Raw genomic sequence first — 27,978 nt, 5'->3', positions numbered from 1 at the left:
TGGTTAAGACTAATGTCTTGACAGAAGTGCTTCAACTGGAAGTGACCCCCCTCAGAATTGGTTCCCCCTTTTAATGAAGCGCTTACAAATGTCCTGCTTGGGACCTGGTCCAAGTCAAGCACAGGGTGGCCCGCTGCCATCGGCCCCTTCCCCCTCCCCAAGGGACCCCAGTTTCCTCAAGCAACATCCTACCCCAGCACGGCTTGGCAGTCCTAGCCTCCACTTCCTGTGTAAACCCTAGCACATTCCCTACCACTCCACCAAATAGGGAACCCAAAAGGCTGAACACCTTAGGCAAGAAAATGTTTTCTTTCATAAGCCTGGCACTGTGGTCCGTGAGCTCCGCGTGCTTTGAGGGTCATTACTCCCATGCACTGAGATTCGGCTGCGCAGGTGCTGCCTATGGTCCCAGAGGAGGCCTGGGAAATGCTCCTAAGCTATGGCAGAAGGGAGACATGCAGCCCAATTCATGATCAGATGTGGGCTGGATACGACTGACACACTTAACAGAGCGGTTTCTTTGTTGGTGGCCTTACGGCACCACGCCTAGCTGAAAATGACTGGCTTTTCAGGGGATGTCCAAGCCTTACTTATCAACATACCCTTTGATGGCTCCCTTCTCTTCAGAGACAAGGCAGGCTCATGCTGGAGCGCTTCAAGGATAGCAGAGCTACAGCCAGGTCCATGGGCCTTTCGATGGCCACCACCAACACCAGTGTGCCTTTTGCTCCTTTCATGGCTATGGATGGGGTTTGTAGCCGTGTCCTTACCCACCCAGCCGTCACAGCATGCAAGCTTCCCAGCACCTGCATGGCTGAAGACATTATACTCCAGGCCCTGTGGGTTGGGCAACCAGAGGTCAGTGCAGTCCATAACCTCCCCCCAGCAGCTGCAGCCTCCAAACCTCTTGAGTTCACCCTCAAACCATCATGGGCAATCAGTGGGAGGCTGAATATACCAACACAGGCACCACTGGAGGTCGATAACGTCAGACCAGTGGATTCTCCAGATTGTCCGAAGGGGGTGCACCCTCCCCTTTGTGACTTCTTCTCCACCTATGCCACCCACTTGTGACAGGCTGACTGAGGACCATCTCTCCTTAATCCACCAGGAAGTGGCATCTCTTTTGGCTATAATAGAGAGGGTGCCAACGCCTGAAGTAGGTTGTGGTTGTTATTCTCACTAGTTTCTGGTGCCCACAAAGGATGGAGGCCTTTGTCCAATCCCAGACTTGTGCCCTCTCAATTTCCTCCTCAAAAAGGAGATATTCAAAATGCTCATGCTCTCTCAAGTCGTGTCTCCCTTGATCCAGGAGCCTAGATGGTAGCATTGAGCTTGCAGGATGCCTATTTCCACATTCCTTTCCTGCCTGCCCACAGACGTAACTTGTGGTTCATGATGGACCACAAGCACTTTCGGTTCGCGGTGTTCCCTTTTGGCCTCACCAGCACCCCTTGGGTGTTCACTGAGGTGATCTGCAGAGATCAGGGAGACCAATCTTTCCCTATGTCGATGACTGGCTGTTAAAGGCGGGCTTTCTATTGTGAATTGGTTCCGCAGACCCACCTCTGGGGAGTAATGGCTCGGGTATCTATTCTAAGGTAAGTAATCTGCTGGTAGAAGTCTCTATCAGATGAACAAATGACTTACCTTCGGTAATGCCTTATCTGGTAGAGACTCTATCTAGCCACAGACTCCTTACAGACCCATCAAGTTGTCCCGGCTCTGCAGACAGATTTTTAGGTCAGGGCTTTCTCCTTTAAAGGCCCTAGTTTTCCACACCAGTGGTCAGTGTTCTTCGTGGCTCCGCGCTCCTGGCATGAAAAGTCATGAAGAGAAACTGATGTCAGTGGCCTGGGATGGTGCCTGTGTAGGCACCGTGCTCGTCACTTCCAGTGCGGATGATGCCGGCATGCGGAGCTGAATGATGCCACCTACCGGCGCGCTGGGGACTGTTCAAGAAAATTATTCAGAACCAGTCTTTTAGAGACAGTAATCGATAATTTGTAATGTATTAATTTTTCAAATTCAGGTCACCCTCATTGCTGTCTGGGAGTAAAATGTGCATGCCCGACATTTGGATGGATTCTTTTGAATAGAAATGAGAATTAATATTTCTTTCTTCCAGTCCTTGAACTCTTAGCTTAGAGTCTCAGCAACTATGTGGCAATTAGGCGCATTCTTTGGGCACAGAAAACTAATTTGCTTTATTTTGGTTATTGATAAGCAATTGCATTGCCTTTTTAGTTACTTTTAAAAATGTAATCCTATTCGATTTTATAAAATAGAGGAGGGATAAATAATCATATTACTAACGTGTTGAGCCACTTTTCTTTCTCTCTCTCTCTCCCACACATCCCCACCCCCCACAATTAAAGAGCCAGATTAATTTCACATTTCAACCAAGCAGCTTCTAGATGGATGTTATTTACTATTGTCTTGGATTGGACTCGAACAAGCAATCAGAAGAAAAAATGTTCTGTAACACCAATCTATTGAGCTAAGCGCCCTACTCTATTGCACTTTAATCTCTGATCCATCATATTTCCGTTTCTCTTTCAGATTGACTACTACGCTTAACTACTTCCATCCTTACGCCTTGTATGGCCTGGCTTGCTGCACTGGGCGGTTCTGCTTACGCTGTCCTCCTCCCTACACTCCAAGAGTTCTTGGCTCCTCACAGGTCTGCCAGCCAGGGTGCCCGCTCCCTCCTTCTGGGGCAAGCATCCAGCCACACAAGTACCCGGAGAAGCAGCTCACCTGGGGATGGAACAGGTCGCAGCCCTTTATACCTTTAACACCGTACTAGTGGGGGTATAGGACACCTTTAGACAAGGGTGCATGAAGAAGCTGACAACATATCTAGGTGATCACCAGGGACCAAGGAATGGTAAATGCACCAGTGGGAGAGAACACTAGGCACATGGTACGAGAGCACAAGTGAGAAGTCCTCGGCAAATTCTTTGGAGAAGTGCTGGTCATCCAGTTTCCTAAGTGTGAAAAGAACAGAAAAATGGGCTTTCAAAGCGTTTTAAAGACTTTGCCCCACACTAACTAATGGTATGTGCTGGCATGGAAAGCTAGACAACCCATAACTCGAACACATCGAATTGTGGTACTCTTTGATAAGGGATCTTGGAAGCAAATTTACTCACACTGCAACCAGCTCATCCACTTTGAGATATTTTCACTCACCTTTGAGGTCAGGGGATCAAGAAATGATATGGGAATGGCCATGAGTACAAACTTGACCAGATCTTTAGAACAATCGCGCCTTCAGAGTAGTCTGCCCATTCATCCTGTTGCTTTGGGGTTTTAGTGGAAAATTAAAGGGATTTGGAGACCAAATCCTCCACGGAAAGTCTGCAGGGTGGATCCTCTGAGTCACAGAAATGACCATGATAAAGCGAACTCTTTCTGAAAATTGATGCCCATAAACTTCACAGTCTTGGATCCTCTGCACAACATGAGTATTTGTGTAGCCAGACACCAGGCACCACTCTAATGCTAGCAGTTTCTGAAGCACGTCTTTTTTGTATTAGGCAAACAAAAGCTGATTTAGAAAGAGGAACGATGGATGGATGATTGCGAGATCACACCTATATTGGCTTGTGTTCGTAAAGCAGGTCGTTACGTCAATTGTGAATTTTGTAGCCTAGGTTCTTATCACTGAAGAGATATCACTCTTACCCTGTCAATAGACTCAACTCAAAAGAGACTTTCCTTCTCCTTCCTATTCCTGGCCTCGATCTATTTATTATGAAATCTACATACATACATAATACAGATGTGACACATCTGGAAAGACTCAGGACATCCTGATCTCATAAGGACAGCTGATAAGTATTTTATATACATAAGTACTCTTTTGGGGCGCCCCTTTCTCCCAAATAGCTTCATGACAAATAATAATTTTAATAATAATAATACATTTGTATTTACTGCAGAATTAACCCTTTAAGAAGGTAACCATAATAAACAAATGTGTTACACAGGGACAGAAAGGGAACATCTCAACATAAATACATAATCATTGGGCTTAAGCCTTTAAGCTAAAACTAAACAGACAAATCCATAAAATGTCCTATAAAATAAAAACAAATTGGGGGATAGTACCAAAGATGAACAAGCAGATGGGATGGCATCCAACGAAATGGGATGGAATCAGATTGAGACAAAGTGGTCAGAGCTTCTATTAAGTATCAAATACCTAAAACAAATACAGAATTTAAAGCAGAACATGTATGGAAATATAGCAAAGTGAATCCAGACGCCTTCCTATTAATTTATCAATTATTATCTTAGAACCAAAAAGTTAAGCCCAGATTACTAAAGTGGTCATGGATAACACCAGTAGTAGTAAAACACTTTGTAAACACACCTAACATATCCTACCATTTGTGTTCATAAGCCGTCAATCCGTACCTTATGGTTTTTTGTTTTTTAAAAATCAACATTGGCCATGCGCTCGCATTAGTGACCTTTGTTTAACCTTGTCGGGTTGATGCCCAGAAACTAAGATCCTTCTGCCAGTCATCCTCACTTGAGTACTGCCTTCTCTTCCAAAGGTGGACTAGCAGGTTAAGCGGGGCCCAGATGCCAGCGCATTGTTGGTTTTCATGGGACTGCCACCAAGAAATGGAGGATTGCTGCAGGGCGCTCTTGAGTAAGCGTGCAAAAATGTGGTTTAGAACATAGTAACTGAAGAAGAAAGAACTTGGGTGTCAAGTATTAGGGGCTGGCCAAGTACAGCCAAACTTTATATGGACAGAGACACGAGGCTTCTCTTGGACTGGCTACTTATCTATGCTCTACCTCTTAACCACATCAGTGAGGTTGAATGTGTGCAAGAAAGATGATGTGAAATTTATTTTTCAATAATAAAATGGTTTGTGTATCTGATCTGTGTTCCTCTTTCTTTTGGTGGCACTTGATGTTTGCACTGTTTGGAAGCAAGTCTGTGCTGTACACCCTGGAGTGTGAGAGATACCCACAGGTTCTTGAAAGAACTTCCATACTGACCACGCTTCACCACTAGAGCACCATCCAGAGTCTGGGTAACTAACCACTTCGTCCCATTTCTCTTCTCTTAATAATACTTCTTTCGCTCTGAAACACTTTCTCAAACCATAATACCCAGAGAGATGACCCATTACGAGCAGCGAGTGCTCTGTGAGGTTAGTTCTATGCGCTGTAATCGGGCCCTATGGATGAAGAGTATCTGTGCACTGGGGCAGGGCGTTATGTGTTAGTTAATATTGTTACCAGGCTACTAGTAGTGAAGGCACAAGGTAAAAAGATATCCAGAAGCAGATAGGTGTAACCAAATGGTGATTGTCAACCCCAAATATATTTATTTTCACCAATTTCACATTTATTTGAAGATTTACTAGTGACACAGAATAACAATGCGTGTCCTGCATTCGACTCAATCTATATTCATGACATCAAACAGCTTGTTTAGGGGAGGATCTGAATGTAGTTTGCAAAAAAACTGGTTTCTTGCAGTAGGTCAAAGTGATGTTGGTGACGTAGATACCTGCAATAACAGGGTGGATTAGATGAGGGATCAGAAGATATTCAAACATAGAAATCATGTACTGTGAGGATTTTTATCAAGTTGATAATGTAATTCTGTACATTTTAAAAATAATCTGACGTTTTGCTCCATAATGTACCAAATACTGTGGGCCATATGTGGGTACACGTGTGATGGGCAATCAGGTCTACATTAAAACAGAGAAAATCAGATGCATTTGAATTCTCAGGGTGCAGAGGTACTCGCGCAGCTAATCAGAAGGTTGCAGACCGTCCACTGTAGAGATCTGATGCAAAACTAACTTGAGAAAGACTCGTATGCCACCCAAGAATTGATTTTTTAAATCTACTGGAGATTTAACTCTTGGGACACAGCTTTTCCTAAGGCTCATTTGATTCTCGAGAGTGCCAACCGCTGGGATTTCTAGGTGCCTTCAGAAGGTGACGCAAGGTCAACACAAGCCTTAAGTGAGTCTTAAAATTCCACGTAGATCCGCCTTACGTGGCTCTGCATGACATAGTAAATCTAGAGTAACACACCAGCACAAGTCACTGCCTTGCGCTACTCTGCCCCGGGAAGGTGTTCCATGGTGGAGCGTTGGTGTTCCCATGCATCCACCCTTGTATTTTGGCGTACTCCCAGTTGTACTACTAGTAGTAAACCTGGGACTGCACCAAAAAGGTACGCCATCCCAGAGGAGGCGCAACGAGGAGAAATACATTTTTCTCCTTGGTTTTTCCTATTTTTACGTGTTCTTCCTCCTGCAGCGCGCATAGAAAGAGGAAAAAGCCTCAGAGGATTCTTTTTGTGCAGGGAGGTGTCCCTCTGTGCAGAAAAAAATCTGCCCTGCAACGCAAGTGCCCTTGACCATTGTGCAAGGATGCCTGCGGTGGCACTAGGGTTGCTCTGTGTGCACCAACGCAGGGACAAATATGGCACGTTCCTGCTCCTCCCTGTGACGCAGCGCTGCAAGTTGTCTTGCTTCGTAGCGCTGCCTCACATCACAATACATCTGTCCCTGAGTCTTCATCCTGGATTTTGTTTCTCTGCTGAGTTTGGTTAGTTGCACAGCATTGAAGGCAGATGCCCTGGACTCCTTTTCCACTTCTAAGGCTTGAGGTGAGGTTCAGATAAATGACTCTAGGGCGCTTTTCCCATCATTGGGAGGTGAGGTGGGAATGGGTTCCAAAGTGCGTTGAACTTCCCAACTCTCAGAAGTGAGTTGAGGGTTCAGCGCCATTTACCAGCATCGATAGATGAAGATGGGTTTAGCGGTGTGTGCTTGGCATTCAGGTGCCTTGAGGCCTATTTCCATCCTTGAGAGGTGATGTTTCTGGGTGTGATGCTCGCACTGAGCTCAGGAGTCCTAGGCCCATATTTATACTTTTTTAGCGCCGCATTTGCGCCGCTTTTTGACGCAAAAACGGCGCAAACTTACAAAATACTTACATTCTTATGTCCTCAGATCCTTAGGTCGACTCTACCACTTTGCTGACGAGGGGGCACCGCTTAGATGGTATAAACCACCAGGAAAGGTCCTGCCCCAATTCTCTGTTAATTGTTCCTGACTCCCCTAATGAAAATCCCACCGCTGAGCACCTAAGTGGAATTAGAAACCTGGCTAAGAAAGACGACTTTGCTGTTAATACAGAGAGATTAAGCCCCGGAATCTCGGAGAGGGTTTGAAAACTAGTCAGCTTATGACACACGCTAATCACTTGTGTTTCTCAATTTCTGTCCAATCGATGTGTGGAGCCCTAGGTCAGCCTTTGAGCACAAACCTCATATTACATCCCACCCTGGTTGAACCTGGAGTAGCTGATGGTCCAAAGGGCTTTCTCTGCCTGGCTCTGATTCTCAAGACGTAAAAAAGAAGGATATTACTGGATGAATATTAAGAAAGGCTGTGTGAATTTGATGTGGTCAGTGGCCTAACAAAGGTCCCCGCGGTGCAATCCCCCCAAGCACACTACACTGTGCACGGGCGGCAGGCCTCTGACTGGGTCCAGGGGGAAGGGGGCCCCCTCAAGTTTCGTTACGCCAGGGGATGTGGTCACCAGGGATGTAAAACCTTATTACACGAGCGTTATTTCGCGTGGTTCTCAATAGTTTGGCTTTAATGTGTATCGTTCTGTTTTCCGCGTTAACTGCCCTTCATTCCTCTTATACGCAAAAACTTGACCTGAAAACCAAAAAAATATACGCTTTACACTTTCTCGCTTCCAATTTTGAAATACGTGGACAGGAGCTTAACAAAAATGAGTATCTCGGTATGTTTGTGCCTATAACAAGAGGCTGATGCAACACTAGGCCAAGTCACCCTTGAGGGAGGAGAGGTTGAGGACCCAGTGATTCCAAGAGGAGCCAGGATCCAGCTTCCGCCCCAAGGCCCGCTTGAGAAGAACTGTGTCATCTTTGTGAATTTTTTATGTTTATAGACCAGTCTTTGGGTTCACATTATTGTTTGTATATCACATGTATTCATGGGTTAATACAGTGCTAAGAAAACATTATATTTTACGGCACCTTCATTCCACTACACGTCACTCTAAACCACTCTACACTTCACTCTGTGCCGCTCCACCCCTCTCTCTGGCACTCCACCCTAGGCCACTCCATGTAACTTTACTATACGCCATTCCACTCTATGCCGCTCCACCCCATTCTTTGGCACTCCACCCTAGGCCACTCCATGCCACTCTACTATATTCCACCCCACTCTCTGGCACTCCACCCTACGTCACTCCATGCCACTACACTCCATGCCACTTCACCCCACTCTCTGGCACTCCACCCTAGGCCACTCCCTGCCACTCTACTATATGCCATTCCACTCTAAGCCGCTCCACCCCACTTTCTGGCACTCCACCTACGCCACTCCATGCCACTCCACTCTATGCCGCTCCACCCCACTCTGTGGCACTCCACCTTACGCCGCTCCATGCCACTCCACTCTAGGCCGCTCCACCCCACTCTCTGGCATTCCACCCTATGCCGCTCCATGCCACTCTACTATATGCCACTCCACTCTATGCCGCTCCACCCTACGCCACTCCATGCCACTATACTATATGCCACTCCACGCCGCTCCACCCTACTCTCTGGCACTCCACCCTACGCCACTCCATGCCACTCTACTATATGCCACTCCACCCTCTGGCACTCCACTCCAATCCATGCGACTCCACCCTCTGGCACTCCACCCCACCCTACTCCACTCTGTCACTCCACCCCACTCTCTGGCACTCCACCCTAGGCCACTCCATGCCACTCTACTATATGCCACTCCACTCTATACAGCTCCACCCTACGCTCTGGCACTCCACCCTACGCCACTCCATGCCACTCCATCCTCTGGCCCGTCCACTCCAATCCATGCCACTCCACCCTCTGGCACTCCACTCCACCCTACTCCACTCTGTCACTCCACCCCACTCTCTGGCACTCCACCCTATGCCACTCCATGGCACTCTACTATATGCCGCTCTACTCTATGCCGCTCCACCCCACTCTCTGGCACTCCACCCATGCCGCTCCATGCCACTCTACTATATGCCACTCCACTCTGTGCTGCTCCACCCCACTCTCTGACACTCCACCCTACGCCGCTCCATGCCACTCTACAATATGTCACTCCACTCTATGCCGCTCCACCCTACGCCACTCCATGCCACTATACTATATGCCACTCCACTTTATGCCAATGAGAAGCATACACGGCGACCTCCAGCATATATTTAATTCCTTGCAAATTACATAGCAATATTCCCAGGCGGCACGTGCTCTAATTAGTAACGACCGCTATTAGCCCCATAACATAAAAGCCACCAACCATGTACACAAAAGCTGTATGTTAACCAGACCCACACCACTGATGATGCAACTCAAACAGCAAGAAAACAGACTGCTCTGTGACGGAGGCCTCGAGACCAGCCAGGGAACGTGCCAGCGCCGCGAGGCCACATTGAAGGCCGTATGGCACTGTACAAATCCTCTTACACTATATGACACATTTTATCGGATTAAAAACAATTCTTCCCAACAAGTTTTCACGAGAATGTTTTCATAGAGTATGAAGGACAAATTGAAGAAAAACAATGTCCGCTAGGCCAGTTTTTGGACTATGGCAGAGTTTGTTAGACGGGCTAGCCAGTGGCGTAACAAAGCCCCCGCGAAGCGTGGGGGTGGGCCGAACACTAGGTGGCCCACCCTGCACAGTACTCAGCTTGAGAGCGCCTGCGTGAGCCCCTCCCTGTACTGTGTGTGTATATGTTGGGGGAGGGGGGAGGAGAGGGGTTTTTAAGTTTCATTACTCCACCGAGGCTGGCACCAACCCTGTGGGCACTGCAGGTACAGGCTGGCATCCGGCAGCAGGTGAGGGCATTAAGATACCGCAGGGGGGAGGATTATCTCGCGCCCTGTGTTCCTATTTGGACCTCAGTGTTTATCACATCAAGGGCCCTGTCAGTGCTCACAAGAGGATTAGCACCACCGGGGTCAAGGGTCAGGGGACATCCCTCAAGGAGATAAACAACACAGCACTGCAGGAGGAGCTGCATCAGTGGTGAGCGGGCAGTGAAGGGCCAGATGGAAGGCTAGAGAAGGCAAAAGACAAGCATTAGTAAAGCCAATAGCCTCGCCTTTGGAAGAATATTGTAATTGTATTCATAAAGCGCTTACTACCCCTGACGAGGTGTCAATGTGCTTTTCGGTGAGTAGTGCACTACTCCAGAAACCAAAGAGGATTAGTAGTGGATTAGTATAGTGAAATAGGAGTTAACCTGAGCGGTGACCATGTGAGTCTGTTAGTTGGATTGAATTTGATAATGGAGGGAAGAGTTTGGAAAGTGTTCGTATTGGCTTTGGCAATGTGTTTTAGCCATGTTGTACACTAGTGTGGCTGCTGGTCAGCATGGAGACAAGTTAGTGGGTTGGAGTACATTGGAGACGGGTAGATTGGAATGGGGGAGAGTGGAGTGGGGTAGATTGGAATTGGATAGGGTAGATTGGAGTGGAGTAGATCAGGAAGGGGTAGAGTGGAGTGGGGTGAAATGGAGTGGGGTGGACTGGGGTAGAGGAGCGTATATTGGAGTGGTGTACATTGGAGTAGAGTGGGGTAGACTGGAGTGGATTGGAGTTGAGTGGGGTGGAGTGGGATAGATTGGAGGGGGTGGATTGGAGTATGGTAGATTATAGTGTGGTAGAGTGGGGTGGAGTAGATTGGAGTGGTGCCAAGGAAGCAAAATAGATTGGGGTAAAGTGGAGTGAGGAGGATTGGGGTAGATGGAGTTAGGTAGATTGGAGTGGGCTGGGGTAGAATATGGTGGATCAGAGTGAACTAGATTCAGGTGGGGTACATTGGAATGCTGTGGGATACACTGGGGTAGACTGAGTGGGGTACATTATGGTGGAGTGGGGCAGTCTGGGGTAGAGTTGGGTACATTGGAGTGGGGGTACAGTGGAGTGGGGGTAGAGTGGAGCCAGGTAGAGTGGAGTGTGGTAGATGAGTGAAATGAGGTAATCTGGAAGGGATGGGATAGAGTGTAGGAGAGTGGGGTAGATTGGAGTGAGATAGACTAGAGAGTCGTTTGGAGGGGTATAGTGGGGTGGGGTAGATTGGAGTGGCTGGGGTAGACTGTGGTAGACTGGAGTGGGGTAGATTGGGGTGGAGTTGGGAAGACTGGAGTGGGGTAGACTGGGGTTGGGTAGAGTGGGGTAAACTGCGGCACAGTGGTGTAGGCTGGAGTGAAGAGGGGTAGATTAGGGTAAACTGGAGTGGGGTGGATTGGGATAGACTGGATTAGAGTGGGGTAGACTGGAGTGAAGTAGCATAGATTGGAGTGGAGTGAGGTAGATTGGAATGGAGTGGGGTAAAGTGGTATGGAATGGTGTGGAGTAGGGTAGATTGGAGTGGAGCAAAATAGATTAGGGCAGACTGGAATGAGAAGGATTGGGGTAGAAAGGAGTGCAGTGGGGTAAATTGGAGTGGAGTATGGTAGATTAGAGTGAAGTGGGGTAGAGTGGACTGCAGTAGACTGGGGTAGAGTGGTGTAGATTGGAGTTGAGTGGGGTAGATTGTGGAGTGGTAGAATGGGGTGTGGTTGATTAAAGTAGGTAGAATAGGCGTGGCGAGTGGGGTTGGGAGATTGGAGTGGAGTGGGGTAGATTGGGGTAAAGTGGAGTTGGGTAAACTGGAGTTGGGTATATTGCGGTAGATTTGAATGGAGTAAGGTAGATTGGGTAAAGTGGAATCAAGTAGATTTAAGTAAAGTGAAGTGGGATAGACTGATGTGGAGTGGAGCAGATCGGGACAGACTAGATTGGGGTAGATTTGGGAGAGTGGAGTGAAGAAGGATAAATTGGAGTGGAGTAGACTGGAGTGAAGTGAGGGAGATTTGGGTAGATTGGAGTGGGGTAGATTTCAATGGGGCGGATTCGAGTGGGATAGATTGGGTAGAATGGGGTGGAGTAGATTTGAGTGAAGTCAAGTAGATTGGAGTAGGGTAGATTGGCATGGACTGGGTAGATTGGAGTGGGTGGATTGGGATAGACTGGAGTGGGGTAGATTTGAGTGGCGTGGGGTAGATTGTGGTACATTAGAGTGGACTGGAGTGAGGTAGACTGAAATGGATGGGGTAGATTGGAGTGAGGTAGATTGGAGTAGTATAGATTGAAGTTGGGTGGGGAAGAGTGTGGTGGAGTGGGGTAGATTGGAGAGGAGTGGGGTAGATTTGATTGGAGTGGGGTAGATTGGGGTATATTGGACTGGACTGGAGTGAGGTAGACTGAAATGGATGGGGCAGATTGGAGTGAGGTAGATTGTAGTGGTATAGATTGGAGTTGGGTGGGGAAGAAGTTTGGTAGAGTAGAGCAGGGTAGATTGGGTGGATTGGCGTGTAGAGTGGGGTAGATTGGGGCAGAGTGGAGTAGGGTAGATTGGTGTAGAGTGGTAGAATGGAGTGGGGTAGGGTAGCTTGGGTAAGGGAACATTGGAGTGAGGCGGGTGGAGTGCACTAGATTTGAGTGAAGTGGGATCTAGTGGAGTGGTGGTAGAGTGGGGTGAGGTAGATTGGAGTAGCATGGGGTGGACTATGTTAGGGTGAGGAAGAGTGGAGTAGATTGTGGTGGATAGGTTTAGATTTGGGTACAGTGGGCTAGACTGGAGAGAAGTGGAGTCCACTGGAGTGGAGTGTGTAGAATAGTGCGGGGTGGGTTGGGTTGATTGGACTGGAGTTAGGTATATTGGGGTAGAGTGGAGTGTGGTAGACTGGAGTTGGGTAGATTGTGGTGCTTTAGATTGGAGTGGGGTGGGGTCGAGTGTGGTAAATTGCGATGTAGTGGGGAAGAGTGGACTGGGGTAGAGTGGAGTGGGGTAGGTTGTGGTAGACTGGACTGCAATGGAATGGGGAAGATTGGGTGGACCGGTATAGGGTAGAGTAGAGTGGTGTAGATTTAAGTGGAGTAGATTGGGTGGGGTAGAGTGATGTAGATCAGAATAGGGTATATTGGAGTGGGGTATATTGAGTAGAATGTAGTGTAGTGATGTTGATTGGAGTGGGGTAGATTTGGATGGAGTGGAATTGAGTAGAGTGGAGTAATGTAGATTGGAGTGGAGTAGGGCCGTTTGGGTGAAGTGAAGTAGATTGAGTGGACTAGCAAAGAGTGGATTGAGGTAGATCTGAGTGGGTACATTGGGTGGGATGGGGTAGAGTAGAGATTCAAGTGGAGTGGGGTACATTGTAGTAGATTGGAGAGGAGATTGAAGTGAAGAGGGGTAGATTGGAGTGGGGGAGATTTGGGTAGACTCGAGTGGGAAAGGCTGGGGTGGAGTAGATTGGAGGGGAGTGTGGTAGATTGGCATAGATTGGAGTGGGGTAGATTGGGGGTAATAGTGGAGTGGGGTAGATGGGCTAGATTTTAGTGGAGTACATTGAAGTGGGCTGGAGTAAGGTAGATTGGAATGGAGTGGGGTAGATGGAAGTGGGGTAGATTGGAGTAGAGTGGGCTTGAATGGAGTGAGGTAGATTGGGGGCAAAGAGTGGAGTATGGTATGTTAAAGTGGGGCTGGGAATGTTGGAGTGCAGCAGATTGGTGTGGAGTAGAGTTAGATTGGAGTGTAGTGTAGTAGATAGGGGTAGGGTAGATTTGGGTAGAGTGGGGAAGATTGGGTGGACTGGACTGTAGTTTGGATTGGAATGTAGTGGAGTAGATTGGGCTAGACTGGAGTGTAGTGGGGTACACTGAGTGGAGTACAGTGAAGGGAAGTGGGTATATTGAGTGGAGTACAGTGGAGTAGAATGGGGTAGATTGGAATGGAGTGAGATAGATTGGAGTGGGGTAGATTTGGGTAGTTTGAGCTAGAGTAGAGTGGAGTCGGGTAGAGTGGAGTATGGTAAATTGAGGTGGAGTGGGGTAGACTGGAGAGGAGTAGTGGAGAATGGAGTGAGGTAGATAGGAATGTGTGGACTGCAGAAGATTGGTGCAGAATGCGGTTGATTGGAGTGGGGTAGATTGGGGTAGAGTGGAGTATGGTAGATGGGGTAGTGTGGAGTAGATTGTAATGGGGTACATTAGAGTGGACTGGAGTGGGGTATATTGGAATGGAGTGGGGGAGAGATATACGGGCAGATTGGAGTGGAATAGATTAGAGTAGTGTAGATTTGAGTGGAGTAGATTGGAGTGGGGCTGATTACACTGGATGGGAGTAGAGTGAGGTTGGTTAGGGCAGATTATAGTGGGGTGAGGAATATTAAAGTGGGCTAGGGGGTGGAGTGGGGTAGATTGGAGTAGAGTGGGGTAGAATGGGGTAGGTTGGGATAGAGTGGAGTGGGGTAGTTTGGGTGGAGTAAATTGAAGTCAGGTAGAGTGAGGTTTTGGTAGATTAGAGTGGGGTGGGTAGATTGGAGTGGGGTAGAGTGGGTGGATTGGAGTAGATTGGAGTGCAATGTGTGGGTTAGACTGGAGTGGTAGGCTGAGTTGGAGTGTAGTGGAGTGGGATAGATTGGAGTGGGGTAGATTAGAGTGTGAGGTGTAGATTAGAGTGGCATAGTTTGGGGTGGGTAAATTGGTATGGAGGGGGTAGATTGGGGTGCAGTGGGTTAGACTAGGTGGAGTGGTGTAGATGGGTTGATTTGAGTGGAGTGGGGTAGCTTGGGGTAGAGTGTAAATTGGACTGGGGTAGGTTGGGCAGACTGGGTGTAGTGCAGTACATTTGAATGTAGCAGGGTAGACTAGGGTGAAGTGGAGTGAAATGGAGTGGGTTAGATTGAGATGGGGTAAATTTGAGTGGGGTAGATTGGGGCAGAGAAGAGTGGGGTAGATTGAATGAACAACAGTGGAGAGGAGGTGAGTAGAACGGAGTGGAGAGGAGTTTGGAGCAGAGTGGGGTAGATTGGGGCAGATTGGGTGGAGTGGGGTAGATAGCATTAGAGTGGGATAGATTGGGGCACACTGGAGTGGGGTAAAGTTAAGTGCGCCAGAGTGGAGTGGGTTAGAATGGAGTGGAGTAAATGGGGGTAGTTTGGAGGGAAGTTGGGTGGAGCACAGCAGATTTGAGTGCAGTGGGATGGATTGGATTGGAGTGGTATAGAATGGGCCAAAGTGGAGTGGAGTGTGGTAGATTAGAGTGGAGTCAGGTAGGTTTGAGAGGGATAGACTGTGGTAGATTGGAGTGAAGTGGGGTAGATTGGGTGAACTGGAGTTGGGTAGATTAGAGTGGAGTGGGGTAGATTTGAATGGGATAGCTGGGAGTGGGGTAGATTGGAGTGGGGAAGAGTGCGGTGGGGTACAATGGTGTTGGGTAGATTAGACTGGGTGAGGTAGAATGGAGTGGGGTGGAATTGTGTAGATTAGTGTAGAGTGGAGTAGGATAGATTGGGTTAGAGTGGCGTGGACTGGGGTAAATTGGAGTGGCATAGAGTGGGTTGGGATAGAGATGAATGGGGTGGGGTAGACTGGAATGGGGTATATTGTGGTAGAATATTAGTGGAGTGAGGTTGATTTAAGTGGGGTAGATTGGGGTGGAGTGGAATGGGTAGGTTGGGGTAGTGTGGAGCTGGTAGACTCAAGTGGAGTATGGTAGATTGGGTGGATTTGAGTGGGGTAGATTGGGCTAGGTTTGAGTAAAGTATGTAGATTGGTGGAGTGGAAATTGGAGTGGAGGAGTGGAGTAGGGTAGATTGGGGTGGAGTGGGGTAGATTGGGTGGATTAAAGTGGGGTAGATCACAGTAGGTTTGAGTGGAGCGATTAGTTTTGGTGGAGTGGGAGAGATTGGGTGGAGTGGAGATTGGAGTAAAGTGGGGTAGATTGCGGTGGGGAAGATTGGGGTGGAGTAAACAGGGTGGAGTAGGGTAGACTGGAGAAGAGCAGGGTGGAGTAAAGTAGATTGTGGTAGAGTGGAGTTTAGTAGACTGGCGTGGGGCAGAGTGGGGTGGGGTAGATTGGAATGAGGTAGATTGGAAGGAGGTAGATTGGTGTAGGGTGGAGAGGGGTGGGGTAGATTGTGGTGGGTTAGATTGACGTGGAGTGGGGTAGATTTGTCTGGAGTGGGGTTGATTCAAGTGGAATTTTTTTAGATTGAAGTGTAGTAGATCTGTGGGGTAGATTGGAGTGAGTGTGGTGTAGGTAAGTGGGTTGGGGTAGAATCGAGTGAGGTAGATGGGGTAGACTGGGTTGGGGTAGATTGTGGTGGAGTGGGGTAGATTAGAATGGAGTGGGGTAGATTTGGGTGGGAAATATTGGGGTGGAATGGCATAGATTGGAGTAGCGTGAAGTAGAAGGGGGTGGAGTGGGGTAGATTGGGGTGGGTGGATTAGGGTAGATCAGAGTGGGGTAGACTGGATGAAAGTGGTGTGGATTGGGGTAGAATGGATTTGGGTAGATTGGAATGGAGTACATTGTAGTAGAATATTAGCAGAGTGAGGTTGATTGAAGTGGGGTAGTTTGGGGTGGAGTAGAATGGGGTAAATTGGGGTGGAGTAGAGTGGGGTAGATTTGAGTACAGTGGGTAGATTGGTGGAGTGGAAACTGGAGTGGAGTAGAGTGGAGTGGGGTAGATTGCAGTAGATTTGACTGGAGTGGTTAGATTCGGTGGAGTGGGGTAGATCTCAGCAGGTTTGAGTGGAGATTGGAGTGAAGTGGGGTGTAGTTGGATAGATTGATGTGGAGTAGATTGGATTTGAGTAAAGTAGATTGTGGAAGAGTGGAGTGGGACAGATTGGAGTGGAGTGGGGTAGAATGGAATGGGGTAGATTGGAGGGAGGTAGATTGGCGTGGGGTGAGTAAGGGGGGAGTAGGGTAGATTGGGGTTGGGTTCGATTGAAGTGGAGTGGGATAGATTGGACTGGAGTGTGGTAGAGTAGAGTGGAGTAGGGTTGATTCAAGTGGAGTTTAGTAGATTGAAGTGGGGTAGATCAGTGTGGGGTATAGTGGAGTGAGGTATAGGTGAGTGGGTTGTGGTAGAATCGAGTGGGGTAGATGGGGTAGATTGGGTTGGGGTAGATTGTGGTGGGGTGGGGTAGATTTGGGGGGGGTAGATTTCGGTGGAGTAGATTGGAGTGGGAAAGACTGGTGTAGAATGGGGTGGAATGGAGTAGATTGGAGTGGAGCTGTGGCGCTTTGGGGTAAGGTGGAGTGAAACAGGTAGATTGGAGTAGTGTTAAGTAGACTGGGGTGTATGGGGTGAATTTGAGTAAATTGGGATGGTGGATTGGGGTAGATAAGAGTGGGAGTAGACTGGGTTATAGTGGCATGGATTGGGGTAGATTGGGTTGGGGTAGATTGGAGTGGGGTGGGTTAGACTGGAATGGGGTAGATTGTGGTAGAATATTAGTGGAGTGAGGTTGAGTGAAGTGGGGTAGATTGGGGTGGAGTGGAATGGGTAGATTAGGGTGGAGTGGAATGGGGTAGATTGGAGTAGAGTGGAGTGAGGTAGACTGGAGTGGAGTGTGGTAGACTGGTTGGATTCTAGTGGGGAAGATTGGGGTAGGTTTGAGTGGAGTGGGTCGATTGGTGGAGTGGGGTAGATTGGGTGGAGTGGAAATTGGAGTGGGTAGAGTGGAGAAGTGGAGCAGGGTAGATTGAATTAGAGCAGAGTGGGGTAGATTGGGGGTTTAAGGTGGGGTAGATCGCAGTAGGTTTGATTGGAGTGGTTAGATTCGGTGGGGTGGGGTAGATTGAGTGGAGTGGGGATTGGAGTGAAGTGGGGTAAATTGGGGTGGAGTGGGGTAGATTGGAATGGGGAACATTGGAGGGACGTACATTGGCATGGGATACATTGGGGTGGGTTACATTGAAGCGAAGTGGGGTAGATTGGAGTGCGGTTGATTCAAGTGGAGTTTGGTAGAATGAAGTGGGGTAGAGCTGCGTGGGTAGATTACAGCGGAGTGTGGTATAGGTGAGTGGGTTGGGGTAGAAGCAAGTGAGGTCAATGGGGTAGATTGGGTAGATTGTGGTGGGGTAGAGTGGGTTAGATTAGAATGGGTGGGGTAGATTGGAGTGGGAAAGATTGAGGTAGAATGGGGTGGAATGGAGTAAACTGGAGTGGAGTTGTGTAGATTTGGGGTGGAGTGGAACGGAATGGGGTAGATTGGAGTAGTGTGAAGTAGACTGGGGTGGACTGGGGTAGAATGGAGTGGGGCTGGGTAGGTTGGGGTAGTTTGGAGTAGGTTGGGTAGGTTGGGTAGATTGAGTGGAGTGGAGTGGAATGGAATGGGGTAGATTCGAGTAGTGTGAAGTAGACATGGGGTGAATTGGGTTAGACTGGAATGGGGCTGGGTAGGTTGGGGTAGATTGGAGGAGGTTGGGTAGGTTTGGGTAGATTGAGTGGAATGGGGTAGAGTGGAGTGGAATAGATTCAGGTAGAGTGGAGTGGGGTTGGGTGGGGTGGGGTAGGTTGGCGTATATTGGGGTATATTGGAGTGTGTTGGGGTAGACTGGGTGGATTGTACACTGGGTGGAGTGGGGTAGATTAGATTACATTGGAGTGGGGTAGAATGGGGTGGGGTAGATTGGAATGGAGTGGATTGGGGTATATTTGAGTGCAGTAGAATGGGGTGGGGTTGATTGGAGGGGGAGGGGGTAGTTTTGGGGTAGGTTGAAATGGGGAAGATTGGAGTGGAGTAGAATGGAGTTGAGTGGGGTAGATTAGGCAGATTGCCTATGTGTAGATTGGGGTTGGGTAGATTGTGGTAGATTGGAGTGGAATAGATTGGGATAGACTGCAGAGGAGAGGAGTTGGGGTAGATTGGAATGGAGCTGGTTGATTGGAGTACGGTGGGGTAGAATGTAGTGGGGTAGAATTGGATGGGGTTGATTTGAGTGGAGAAGATTTGGGTGGAGTAGACTGGAGTGTGGTAGATTGAGGTAGATCAGGTGGAGTGGAGTATATTGGAGTAAAGTCAGGTATATTGGGGACGTTTGGAGTAGGGTAGAGAGGGGCTGACTGAGGCAGAGTGGAATGGGATTGATTGGGGTGGGTTAGATTGGAGTGGAGTGGGTTAGATTGGGGTGGGGTAGAGTGGAGTGGGGTTGATTGAAGTGGAGTTTTGTAGATTGAAGTAGGGTAGATCTTGGTGGGGTATATTGGAGTGGAGCATAATATAGGTGAGTGGAGTGGGGTAGAATCAAGTGAGGTAGATGGGGTAAAGTGGAGTAGGCTAGATTGTGGTGGGGTAGATTAGAATGGGTTGGGGTAGATTGGAGTGGGGTAGATTGGAGCGGGAAAGACTGGGGTAGAATGGGGTGGAATGGAGTAGATTGGAGTGGAATTGTGTAGATTTGAGGGAGTGTGGAGTTGAACGGAATGGGGTAGATTGGGGTGGCGTCAAGGAGACTGGGGGGGGAGTGGGGTGGATTGGGGTAGATTATGTAGGTGGATTGGGGTACATTGGGGTGGGTGGATTTGGGTAGATCAGAGTGGGGTAGACTGTAGTTGTGGTGGGTATACTGGAGCGGAGTGGGGTAAATTGAGATAGATTATAGTGGGGTTGGGTAGGTTGGGGTAGATTGAAGTAGCGAGGGTAGATTGGTTTAGACTGAGTGGAAAGGGGTAGAGTGGAGTAGATTAGGGTGGGGTGGAGTGGGGTGTATTCGGAGTGGGTTGGGATAGATTGTAGACTGGGGTGGAGTGGGAAAGATTGGAGTGGGGTAGAGTGGAGTGGGGTTCATTGGATGGATTGAAGTCCAATAGCCTTGAATGGAGTGGGGTAGGCAGGAGTGGGATGGACTGGAATGGTCTAGATTGGAGTGGGTTAGAGTAGATTGGAGCAGGGTAGGTTAGAGTATAGTAGGGTAGATTGGAGTGGGTGAATTGGGGCAGATTGGTGTAGACTGGGGTCGTCTGGGGCAGAGTGGAGTAGAGTGGAGTGGGGTCGAGAGGGGTGGGGTAGATTGGAGTGGGATCAAGAGGAGAGGGGTGGGGTAGAGTGGAGTGGGGTAAATTGGAGTGGGGTAGATTGTGTACAATGGGATAGATTGCGGTGGGGTAGACTGAAGTGGAATGGATCGTGGTAGATTGGAATGGGACAGGGTAGACTGGAGTGGGCTATATTTGGGTGGGGTAGAGTGGGGTAGAATGGAGCGGATTGAAATGGGATAGAGTGAAGTGGAGTACCCTAGAAAGGAGTAGGGGGATAGATTGGAGTTGAGTGGGGTAGACTGGGGTGGAGTGGAGTGGAGTGGAGTAGAGTAGAGTGGAGTCGAGTGGGGTACATTAGGCAGATTGCAGCGGGCAGATTGGGGTGGAGTGGTGTAGAATGGTATGGAGGCAGGTAGATTGGAGAGGGATAGATTGGGATAGGTTGCAGAACAGTGGAGGGTAGACTGGACTGGAGTGGGGTAGTTTGGAGGGGGGTAGTGTGGAGTGAGGTAGAATGGAGTGGGATAGAACTGGGTGGAGTTGATTAGCATGGGGTAGATTTGGGAGGGGGAGATTTGGGTGGGGTAGTCTGGTGTGGGATAGACGGAGGTAGATCAGGTGGAGTAGATTGGAGTGAAGTCGGGTAGATTGGGGTAGTTTGGAATGGAGGAGAATGGTGTAGATTGAAGTGGAGAGAGGTAGATTGGGTGAATTATGGAGTGGGGTAGATTGGAGTGGGGTAGATTGGGGTACACTGGAGTACGTTAGATTGTGGTAGCTGGAGTGGGGTATATTGGAGTAGGGTCAATTGGGTGGATCAGGGGCAGGTAGCTTGGAATGGGGTGGAATAGATTGGAGTGGTTTAGGTTGGGATGGGGAAGGGTAGATTGGAGTGGGATAGATTGGAATGGGGTAGACTGAAGTGGGGTAGATTGGAGTAAAATGTGTTGATTAGAGTGGCTGGATTGGGGCAGACTGGGGTTGAATGGGGTAGATTGGAGTAGATTGGAGTGAGGTGATTTGGATTGGAGTGTAGTAGAATGTATTGTGGTAGATTAGAGTGGGAGAGTTTGGTGTGGGGTGGGGTGGGGTAGACTGGACTGGAGTAGGTTAGGTTAGATTAGATTAAAGTAGAGTAGATCGGGTGGGGTAGATTGGAATGTGTTAGATTGAGGGTGGGGGTGCGTAGACTGGACTGGTGTGTAATAGGGTAGATTGGAGTAGTTTAGATTGGAGTAGGTTAGATTTGAGTGGGGTAGATTGGGGTGGAGTGGTGAAGATTAGGGTAGATTGGAGTGGAGTGAGGTAGATTAGGTACATTGAAGTCAGGCAGATTGGGGTAGAATGGATGTGGTAGAATGAGAGAGTGTGGTGGAGGGGATATCTTGGAGTGAGGTAGATTGGGACAGACTGCATAGGAGTGGAGGTAAACTGGAGTGGGGTAGATAATAGTGGGATAGAATTGGGTGGGGTAGATTTGGGTGGGGTAGACTGGAGTGGGATAGACTGAGGTAGATCGGGGTGGAGGGCAGAAGAGTGGAGTCAGACTGGGGTAGTTTGGAGTGGAGTGGCGTGAGGTAGATTGGGGTGGATTGGGTGGGAGAATTGGGGTACATTGAAGTGGGTGGAATGGAGTAGAGTGGAGCAGGGTAGATTGGGGTAGAGTGGAATGGTGTAGATTAGGTGATTAAACTGGGGTAGGTCGCAGTAGGTTTGAGTGGAGTGGTTAGATTCGGCAGAGTGGGATAGATCTGGTAGAGTGGAGATTGAAGTGAAGTGGGGTGGAGTGGGGTAGATTGGAATGGTGTAGATTGGATTGGAGTAAAGTAGATTGTGGTAGAGTGGAGTGGGACAGATTGGACGGAGGTAGATTGGAGTGGGGTGATTAAGGGGGTTGGCGTGGGATAGATTGGGGTTGGTTAGACTGAAGTGGAGTGGGACAGATTGGACTGAAGTGGGGTAGAGTAGAGTGGGGTTGATTCCATTGGTGTTTGATAGATTGAAGTGGGGTAGATCAGTGTTGGGTAAAGTGGTGTGTGGTATAGGTGAGTGGGTTAGGGTAGAATCAAGTGGGGAAGATTGGTTTGGGGTAGATTGTGGTGGGGTATTTTAGAATGGGGTAGAGTTGATTGGAGAAGAGTAGATTGGGGTGGGGTAGATTTGGGCGCAGTAGATTGGAGTGGGAAAGACTGGAGTAGAATTGGCTGGAATGGAGTAGATTGGAGCAGGGTAGAGTAGAATGGTGTAGATTAGGTGATTAAACTGGGGTAGGTCGCAGTAGGTTTGAGTGGAGTGGTTAGATTCGCAGAGTGGGCTAGATCTGGTAGAGTGGAGATTGGAGTGAAGTGGGGTGGAGTGGGGTAGATTGGAATGGTGTAGATTGGATCGGAGTAAAGTAGATTGTGGTAGAGTGGAGTGGGACAAATTGGAGTGGGGTGGAGTAGATTGGACGGAGGTAGATTGGAGTGGCGTGAATAAGGAGGTTGGAGTGGGATAGATTGGGGTGGGTTAGATTGAAGTGGAGTGAGACAGATTGGACTGAAGTGGGGTAGAGTGGAGTGGGATTGATTCCAGTGGTGTTTGATAGATTGAGGTGGGGTAGATCATTGTTGGGTAAAGTGGTGTTTTGCTAGATTGAGGTGGGGTAGATCAGTGTTGGGTAAAGTGGTGTGTGGTATAGGTGAGTGGGTTAGGGTAGAATCGAGTGGGGAAGATTGGTTTGGGGTAGATTGTGGTGGAGTAGAGTGGAGTAGTTTAGAATGGGGTAGGGGTGATTGGAGAAGAGTAGATTGTGGTGGGGTATATTTGGGTGCAGTAGATTGGAGTGGGACAGACTGGAGTAGAATTGGCTGGAATGGAGTCGACTGGAGTGGAGTTGTGTAGATTTGGGGTCGTGTGGAGTGGAACACAATAGGGTAGATTGGAGTAGTGTGAGGTAGACTGGGGTGGATTGGGGTAGACTGGGGTGGGTGGAGTGGGGTTGATTGGGTTGCAGTAGATTGGAATGGGGTGGGTTAGACTGGAGGGGTATATTGTGGCAGAATATTAGTGGAGTGAGGTTGATTGGAGTGGGGTAGACTGGAGTGGAGTGTAGTAGATTAGGTGGGTTATCTTGGGCTAGGTTTGTAGGAGGCTGGCCTGATTTGTAGTGGGTACCAAAGGTACTTACACCTTATACCAGGTCCAGTTATTCCCTTATTAGTGAAATGTAGTCGGTGTCTAGAAGCCAGGTTTAGAGGTAGCTGTAGTTAGAGCAGCCACGGCTGAACTAGGAGACATGCAAAGCTCTTGCAATACCATTGTAGTCATACAGTACTCACACACATGTCAAAGAATGCCAGGGCACACCAAAGTAGTCCAAGAAGTCATTCCAAAATGGAGACAAATGTTCAGAGTCCAGACACTGTGCAGTGATTGATGGAGGTTTATTCCTTGTAGACAAAGTATGATCTGTGAACAGCCGACACGTGTTTTGTCACATGGACTTTTTCAAGGCTGTAGGTCAAATTGGTAGACACAGAAGAATACAATAAACATCCGGCAGTGGATGATAACAGGAAATTATTTACCTCAATAGAGAGTTGGGAAATAAATCTATATATAAAGAATGCAAGAAAAGATAAGTGAAAGGGAAAAACAAGCGCTAAAGGAAAAATTGACAGAACAAATAGAAAATAATATGAATGACGAAAACTCGAGAACAATAACCTACCCAAGCTAGCGATGTAGTAAATATTTGAAGAAGAAAAGGAATGTTCTGATAATCAAAGCGGTTCGTGGCGTCCTTCAAAACAAAATGTGAACAGGACTGTAACCTGTCTTTGCAGTTTTAATTCAGATAGTAGAGTCCCTGATATCATTATTGAGATATCAATGCAGGGCAAGGCCATGATAAGCCTAGACGTAAAATAAAAAGACAGAGAAGATGGAACGAACAAAATTAATGGCATATTATGTCTAGAGTGAATTAAATTATAATTGCAAAAAGGTAAATGGAACTGAAATGCTAGTGTGTGTACCGGGGTCTATGAATGACACTTAAGTCATCCAGCTTAATTGAAAATACACCATGACTACAGTGTGGAAAAAATGGACAATGGGTACGCGTTATGCAGAAAAAAGTCTGTAGATAAAAAATATATATGCGGACTAGTGTAACTGAGTGGGCTACCGCGATGTGCAGGAGTGTAAACACAAGCAAATATCATGAAACACTGGTGTTTCCATAGTGGATGGTACTCACACACATGAAAGACAATACTCAGTGTTACAAAAATAAAGGTACTTTATTTTAGTGACACAATGCCAAAAATACTTTGGAGACCATGCTCCCTTAGGAGGTAAGTAAAATACGCAATATACACACCAATAACCAAAAACAGGTAAGTAAATTGTCAGAAAACAGTGCAAACAGTGAAAATCACAATAGGTTGCAATGGATCTAGGGGGAATACAAACCATATACTAAAATAGTGGAATGCGAAAGTCGGTTTCTGACCTAGGCAGGTGTAGTGTGTAAAGGGGCGCTGGGAGTGTAAGAAAGGTAAGTAATAGAACCCACCCCAGGCCCAGGAAAACAGGAGTAAATCACAGTAAGTTTCCTAAAACACACAAGAAGTTTTGATAGCCGATTATGCAAGAACCAGAAGAGATTGCAAGACACCAACAATGGATTCCCAGCTGAAGACCTGTGGAAGAAGGGGACCGAATCCAAAAAGCACTGGAGAGTCTAGGGAGAACAGGAGCACCTGCTAACCCGGATAAAGGTGCAAAAGAAAAACGACTGATGAGAAGGCAAAGTCAGTATTTGTAGGAGGCTGGCCTGGCTTGTAGTAGGTACCAGGTTTGTGCCAGGTCCAGTTATCCCTTATTAGTGTAGAAGAGGTGTAGGTGTAGAAGAGGTGTTTCCAGAAGCTTAGGCTGATAGAAGGTAGCTATGGCAAAGCAGCTTAGACTGAACTAGGAGACATGTAAAGCTCCTACTATACCACTTATATCATATGCACAATATCATAAGAAAACACAATACACAGAGTTACTAAAAATAAAGGTACTTTATTTTTATGACTATGCCAAAAGTATCTCAGTGAGTACCCTCAGTATGAGGATAAGTTATATACACCAAACCAAAATTAGGCAAGTAATAGCAAGAAAGTAATGCAAACAGTGTAGAATTACAATAGATTGCAATAGGAGCACATAGGTATAGGGGCAACACAAACCATATCATCCAAAAGTGGAATGCGAACCACAAATAGACCCCAAACCTATGTGAGCTTGTAGAGGGTCGCTGGGACTGTAAGAAAACAGTGAGGGTTAGAAAAATAGCCCACCCCAAGACCCTGAAAGGTAGGTGTAAAGAGCACCTACTACCCCCAGAGAGCACAGAAGTCGTGATAGGGGGATTCTGCAGGAAGAACAAACACCAGCAATGGAACAACAGTGGATTTCCGGACCTGAGTACCTGTAAGACAAGGGGACCAAGTCCAATAGTTGCGACAGTGTCGACAGTGGGCAGGAGCCCAGGAAATGCCAGCGGAGGGTGCAAGGAAGCTGCCACCAGATGGAAGAAGCTTGGAGTTCTGCAAGAAAGAAGAGAGCTAGGAACTTCTCCTTTGGAAGACGGATGTCCCACGTCGTGATGAAGCTTGCAGAGATGTTCCCACGCAGAAAGACCGAAAACAAGCCTTGCTAGCTGCAAGGGTCGCGGTAGAGGTTTTTGGGTGCTGCTGTGGCCCAGGAGGGACCAGGATGTCACCACTTGGAGGAGGAGATAGAGGGGGTGCCCAGCAACTCAGGGAGCCCTCACAGAAGCAGGCAGCACCTGCAGAAGTACCTGAACAGGCACTTGGAAGGAAAGTGAACTGGAGTCCACGCGAAGTCACAAAAGGGAGTCCCACGATGCCGGAGGACAACTCAGAAGGTTGTGCACTGCAGGAAGGAGTGTCGGGGACCCAGGCTTGGCTGTGCACGAAGGAAATCCTGGAAGAGTGCACAGGAGCCGGAGCAGCTGCAAATCACACAGTACCCAGCAATGCAGTCTAGCGTGGGGAGGCAAGGACTTACCTCCACCAAACTTGGACTGAAGAGTCACTGGACTGTGGGAGTCACTTGGACAGAGTTGCTGAGTTCTAGGGACCACGCTCGTCAGGATGAGACGGGACCCAGAGGACCAGTGTTGCAGTCTTTTGGTGCCTGCGTTAGCAGGAGGAAGATTCCGTCGACCCAAGGGAGATTTCTTCGGAGCTTCTGGTGCAGGGTGAAGGCAGGCTACCCCCAGAGCATGCACTACCTGGAAACAGTCGAGAAAGCCGGCAGGATGAGGCGATACAAGGTTGCTAGTAGTCGTCTTGCTACTTTGTTGCGGTTTTGCAGGCGTCCAGAGCAGTCAGCGGTCGATCCTTTGGTAGAAGGTGAAGAGGGAGATGCAGAGGAACTCTGGTGAGCTCTTGCACTCATTATCTGAGGAATTCCCCAAAGCAGAGACCCTAAATAGCCAGAAAAGGAGGTTTGGCTACCAAGGAAGGAGGATTGCCTAACAAGAGAGGTAAGAGCCTATCAGAAGGAGCCTCTGACGTCACCTGCTGGCACTGGCCACTCAGACCGGTCCAGTGTGCCCCCAACACCTCTGTTTCCAAGATGGCAGAGATCTGGGACACACTGGAGGAGCCCTGGGCACCTCCCCTGGGAGGTGCAGGTCAGGGGAGTGGTCACTCCCCTTTCCTTTGTCCAGTTTCGCACCAGAACAGGGCTGGGGGATCCCTGAACCGGTGTAGACTGGCTTATGCAGAGATGGGCACCATCGGTGCCCATCAAAGCATTTCCAGAGGCTGGGGGAGGCTACTCCTCCCCAGCCCTCATACCTATTTCCAAAGGGAGAGGGTGTAACACCCTCTCTCAGAGGAAATCCTTTGTTCTGCCTTCCTGGGCCAGGGCTGCCTGGACCCCAGGAGGGCAGAAACCTGTATGAGGGGTTGGCAGCAGCAGCTGCAGTGGAGACCCCGGAAAGGCAGTTTGGCAGTACCCGGGTACTATGCTAGAGACCCGGGGGATCATGGAATTGTTCCCCCCAATACCAGAATGGTATTGGGGTGACAATTCCATGATCTTAGACATGTTACATGGCCATGTTCGGAGTTAGCATTGTGACGCTATACATAGGTAGTGACCTATGCATAGTGCACGCGTGTAATGGTGTCCCGCACTCACAAAGTCTGGGGAATTTGCCCTGAACGATCTGGGGGCACCTTGGCTAGTGCCAGGGTGCCCACACACTAAGTAACTTTGCACTCAACCTTCACCAGGTGAAGGTTAGACATATAGGTGACTTATAAGTTACTAAAGTGCAGTGGTAAATGGCTGTGAAATAACGTGGACGTTATTTCACGCAGGCTGCACTGGCAGGCCTATGTAAGAATTGTCAGAGCTCCCTATGGGTGGCAAAAGAAATGCTGCAGCCCATAGGGATCTCCTGGAACCCCAATACCTTTGGTACCTCAGTACCATATACTAGGGAATTATATGGGTGTACCAGTATGCCAATGTGAATTGGTAAATGTAGTCACTAGCCTGTTAGTGACAAATTTGGAAAGCAGAGAGAGCATAACCACTGAGTTTCTGGTTAGCAGAGCCTCAGTGAGACAGTTAGGCACCACACAGGGAACACATCTAGGTCACAAACTTATGAGCACTGGGGTCCTGGCTAGCAGGATCCCAGTGACACATAACAAACATACTGACAACATAGGGTCTTCACTATGAGCACTGGGCCCTGGCTAGCAGGATCCCAGTGATACAATGAAAACACCCTGACATACACTCACAAACAGGCCAAAAGTGGGGGTAACAAGGCTAGAAAGAGGCTACTTTCTCACACAACCCCCCCCCCCCCAAGGACAATAAGGCTAACCTTGGCCAGTTGAGTCTTTATTGTCTAAGTGGTGATAAGTGGAGAGTAGCTCTGCAATAGACTGGTTACTCCCTTTATCATCCACTATATGGTTACTTCCCTGTGGGGATGTAAACCACCCTGTTTGAGGTTTTTTTAGCTAGCCAACAATGTGAAGATATATTCTCAGAGTT

This window comes from Pleurodeles waltl, chromosome 12 (genome assembly GCF_031143425.1).
Source record: "Pleurodeles waltl isolate 20211129_DDA chromosome 12, aPleWal1.hap1.20221129, whole genome shotgun sequence".
Lineage (NCBI taxonomy): Eukaryota > Metazoa > Chordata > Amphibia > Caudata > Salamandridae > Pleurodeles > Pleurodeles waltl.
This window is presented reverse-complemented; position numbering follows the sequence as displayed.